This window comes from Carassius auratus, chromosome 10 (genome assembly GCF_003368295.1).
Source record: "Carassius auratus strain Wakin chromosome 10, ASM336829v1, whole genome shotgun sequence".
NCBI lineage: Eukaryota > Metazoa > Chordata > Actinopteri > Cypriniformes > Cyprinidae > Carassius > Carassius auratus.
The window spans coordinates 1,137,855-1,143,432 of record NC_039252.1 but is presented as its reverse complement, the minus strand read 5'-3'; positions in this window follow the sequence as shown (position 1 = coordinate 1,143,432).

Below are 5,578 nucleotides of genomic sequence, written 5' to 3'. Positions count from 1 at the left end.
GCGGCAAGGAACCGAAACTCCATCGGTGACAGAATGGAGAAAAAACCTTGGGAGAAGCCAGGCTCAGTTGGGGGGCCAGTTCTCCTCTGACCAGATGAAACCAGTAGTTCAATTCCAGGCTGCAGCAAAGTCAGATTGTGCAGAAGAATCATCTGTTTCCTGTGGTCTTGTCCTGGTGGTCCTCTGAGACAAGGTCTTTACAGGGGATCTGTATCTGGGCTCTAGTTGTCCTGGTCTCCGCTGTCTTTCAGGGATGTAGAGGTCCTTTCTAGGTGCTGATCCACCATCTGGTCTGGATACGTACTGGATCCGGGTGACTGCAGTGACCCTCTGATCTGGACACAGACTGGATCTGGTGGCCACGGTGACCTCGGAACAAGAGAGAAACAGACTAATATTAGTGTGAAGTGTTCCCGGTTCAGGTTTACCTAATTACTGCAGCCTAAAAATCCTTTTATGGATTTGGATATTAAAAGCATATTAGTATGCTATGTGTAAGCTGGGTTAAAGAGATGGGTCTTTAATCTAGATTTAAACTGCAAGAGTGTCTCTGCCTTTTCCTCCAGGAAAAGGATCTGCCGCCCACAGTTGATTTTGATATTCTAGGTATTATCAAATTGCCTGAGTTTTGAGAACGTAGCGGACGTAGAGGATTATAATGTAACAGGACCTCATTCAAATACTGAGGTGCTAAACTATTCAGGGCTTTATAAGTAATAAGCAATATTTTAAATCTATACGATGTTTGATAGGGAGCCAGTGCAGTGTGGACAGGACCGGGCTAATATGGTCATACTTCCTGGTTCTAGTAAGAACTCTTGCTGCCGCATTTTGGACTAGCTGTAGTTTGTTTACCAAGCGTGCAGAACAACCACCCAATAAAGCATTACAATAATCTAACCTTGAGGTCAAAAATGCATGGATTAACATTTCTGCATTTGAAATTGAGAGCATAGGCCATAATTTAGATTTAAAATTAGATTGAAAATTAGATTTTTGAGATGGAAAAATGCAGTTTTACAAATGCTGGAAACGTGGCTTTCTAAGGAATGATTACGAACAAGTAGCACACCTAGGTTCCTAACTGATGACAAAGAATTGACAGAGCAGCCATCAAGTCTTAGACAGTGTTCTAGATTATTACAAGCAGAGTTTTTAGGCCCTATAATTAACACCTCTGTTTTTTCTGAATTTAGCAGTAAGAATTTACTCGTCATCCAGTTTTTTATATCGACTATGCATTCCATTAGTTTTTCAAATTGGTGTGTTTCACCGGGCTGCGAGGAAATATAGAGCTGAGTATCATCAGCATAACAGTGAAAGCTAACACCATGTTTCCTGATGATATCTCCCAAAGGTAACATATAAAGCGTGAAGAGTAGTGGCCCTAGTACTGAGCCTTGAGGTACTCCATACTGCACTTGTGATCGATATGATACATCTTCATTCACTGCTACGAACTGATGGCGGTCATATAAGTATGATTTAAACTATTGCTAATGCACTTCCATTAATGCCAACAAAGTGTTCAAGTCTATAAAGAATGTTGTGGTCAATAGTGTCGAACGCAGCACTAAGATCCAATAAAACTAATAGAGAGATACAACCACGATCAGATGATAAGAGCAAGTAATTTGTAACTCTAAGGAGAGCAGTCTCAGTACTATCATACGGTCTAAATCCTGACTGGAAATCCTTATAGATACCATTTTTCTCTAAGAAGGAATATAATTGTGAGGATAAAACCTTTTCTAGTATCTTGGACAGAAAAGGGAGATTCGAGATCAGTCTATAATTAACTAGTTCAGTGCCAGGACACTGTAAAATACAAACATGCATTTTCAGGAAATCATCTGTTTTGTGGAAAGAGCCTTATGTCATAAGAGCAGAGCTTCATGCACATGGCACTTTACAAATGTCTTGATCCTTAGGAAATGCTCTGATTTAACTTTTCCAATCTCTAAGCTCCGTGGAAACTCACAGCTTTGTTTTATGACAGAGAGAAATTCCCAGGGAAATGCCCCCCTTCAAAAATTCCATTGAGCCAGTTGGGTGGAGGGGCTCCATGGCTCTGCCTGTGTCCTGAGCTCTTAATTGGGGAGAGTGAGTAACCCTCCAGAGCCCAGTGAAACTCTTTCACACTGCTGTATTGCCACAGCTGTTGCAGAGTTGATGGGAAAACTCCCTTAGAAGTTGAATGGGCTGAACATTGCAGCGCTGATTCTGACTGTGTTCCTAATATAGGTGCTGAAAACATTCTTTAAAGTGAACCATATTCTTATAAAACTTTCAATGACAAATTATGTACTTTATAGGGCGACAATGAGTGGATAACTCTACAAAGGTCCTGGATTGAGACTGGGATGGTTTTGCTGCATATAAATATGTCATATAGATTATTCTAATATGATTCTTAATTTCAAATGGACATTGAAATAAAACGAAAATGAAAAAGGAATGAAAGAGGAATTGATCAAATTGAATCTAAATGTGCCAATCCAGAGAAATAATCTAGGTTTTGGGATTGGAACTAAAACTAAAACCTGTGGGACAGTAACAGAGAGCGGGAGCAGAGTTGTCCATCCCTGACAGTGCAACCAGTGTTTTGGTCAGCAAAACTGCACCAATATGATTAAATAATAATAATAATAAAATTAAAAATATATATATATTTATATTATTATATTATATTGGAAAACCATCAGAATATTAGTTTACAGAGGAAGTGGCAGTTGGCCTGGAGCACTGGATGATTTTGTCACTGCTTCAAAATTGAATAGTTTTTGTAGTCCTTTTATCTTATGCCAACTTCACTACCATTTCTAATAAACTTGTTGTTTACTGTTTCGGGGCCTTAAAACAGGTCTCCAAGTCCACTGATGTTCAATTCATAAAGATGACTTCTGGAATCACCTCTAGCCCCTTCCACAGTCCTTAAGGCAGCAGATACCTTTATATTGCAGAAGCAACCATTTTTCTTCACTACAGGGAAACAAACCTGTGAGTGGGTCAGGCATCAAATAAATGAAAGTCAACGTAATGTTAGTACATTATTGAAATAATTTCAAGGACATCTTACATAAACACAAACACAGCAACAAAACTACATAGAAGAAATGTGTGGTCAGTGGTGAAAGTAGTGTTTCCCTTGCTCACTGAAGACAGGAGTGTGTGTGTGTGTGTGTGTGTGTGTGTGTGTGTGAGTGAGTGAGAGAGAGAGAGAGAGAGAGAGAGAGTGAGAGAGAGAGAGAGACTTGTTGACATATATGCTGGTCAACTCTCACCAGAGAGCACACAGAGAGAGTGGAAAATATACAGCCATGGTCTTGATGAGCTTGGAGGAACCAGTCTCTTTTTACTTTAGACCATTTATTTTAGAGTTACAGTGGTTGCTTGTGATGAGCTTTGGGTCATTGTGGGACTTTCTCATTACCACCTGATTTTGGTGGTTATCAGTCTATTTACAAAGGTACTAAACACATTTCAGTACTTCAAGAGTTTGGTATATTAACATTATACAGTATCAGTTAAAGAAGTACGGTAAAACTTTAAATGTTGCTACCATATTTTGTACAGTTCTGGTAACCACAGCTGACAGTTTTTGACCAAAAATTTAGGGATTAGCAGAATTAGACACCAGGGAGCAGCAATGAGTCGAGTCCTAAAACCTGGAAATGAGTTCGCATTTTAGCACTTCTGGTCAGTGGGTTTTTGATTGAGTTTTTTGGTTAAACGCCAGAAAGATGGTCTATGGTTAACACAAGATCAAGATATTTTCATGCTTGGTTCTATGACATAAAATACATCAGTAATACTACTAATCTACTCATGATTACAATTGTCTAAATGGGACTATAGAGTTTGTGAGGGACATTAATCATCACACAAATTAAATAAATGTACCTTCTTTCTTTTTTTACTGAAAAAAAACAGTGTTCTGTTTAGAATTTTGTTTTAATCTGCAAGTGCAAATGTTGTTTTTCATTTGCCTGCTTTGCTTGCCATAAATGAACCGTCCTTGTAATAACAGTGGTTAAACAGGCCTGTTCCCCTCAAGACCACTTATCATCAGTAGCATGTACTTAGAGCATCTTTGCTGGAGGACCAGCATACTGGACAAAGTATTGAAGGTCAGAGTGTCCACTGAGGAAGAACAGCTTTGAAGGTTTAATGAAGACTCCTTCTGACCTACAATTCCCTAAATTATAGACATTACTGTTGTATTTTCTCTTTTGGTGAGAGACATCTTTTGTCCTCTTGTTTTTTATCCCTTCTCAAGACTCTTTCCAAAGCCAGGAAAACCTCTTTTTTTTTTACTCTTTACCCACTTTCATGGACATATCTGATTTTTTTATGACTTACACTTATCATCTGATCTTGGTTGCATTTTTTTATTAGCGTTATTAGACCTTAGTGTTGCCTTTAAAACTATTAACCGTAGCATTCTCTTGGATAGGCTTGAATATTACAATGGCATGGTTCAAATAGTATTTCCCATTATCAGCTTGTAGCAGTAAGCTGAAGGGTTTCATATTGTTTACAAGTTTGCTATTGAGTACTGCAAGGCTCAGGTCGAGGACCATTGCTTTTCACATTGTACATGCTACCATTGGGTGGTACAAATTAACCATGGTTTTGTTACAATAAGCATAGTTTAACAATGATAATTGTAGTAAAACTCTGCTTATGCACATGGAAGTCAATACACCAAAACAACATTACTACACGTTTAATATAATAAAACCGTGGTTCTTTTTCCGCAAGGGGTTGTAACCAAACTTTATATGGATCATTTGGTTACCCTTATTCTTCCATATATCTTATTTTATGTTTTATGTTCTTAGTGGCACCACCAGCAGTCAAAATAAAAGTAAAAAAAAAAAAACTGGTAACCATCTATGCTGGGGTGCATTTTTTTCTACTTCAAAATATCATCTTTAATTCAGTGTTTAATTGGAATTGCTTCAGGTCATAGCCCTTGAGTCATCATGTGCCTGGATTTATATGGCACTCATCACATAAAACAGAAAACAGCACTCCATTCATTCGACTTGACCATTTCAACATCTAGATTGTTGATCCAATCCCACCTCAACATCTCATTTTTACTTTGCCATTGCTGCTCTGCTGATTGTGCTTCCTATTTCCACCGTCTAATCTTTGGTAATCTTTGCATCAGTTAAACATTTCTTCAAGCTGGATATCTACCCATCAGAACTTCATAACTGAAATACATCTGAAAACTCAACAACAGTGAAAACTTCTAGTTCAATGATGATGATTTCTTGACCGAACAAAGAAAAGTATGTGATGATTCATACTTTCTGCTCTGTAGCCAAAATATTTGCAATTCCAGTAAAATGTTATTCTAAAATATTAAAGGCTGTGTATTAAAGGCTCATCTATGTAATTCATAAGATTAGTTCATTCATTACTTTTGTAACCTACTATAACTTATAACTATACAACTTTCTTCGAAATTTTTACATTTTGTGGTAGATACTGTCTGAAATTTAACCTCTATACCTGTATAATTCTTTGAAAATTAATTACATTTTAACATTAGTTCACATTCAAA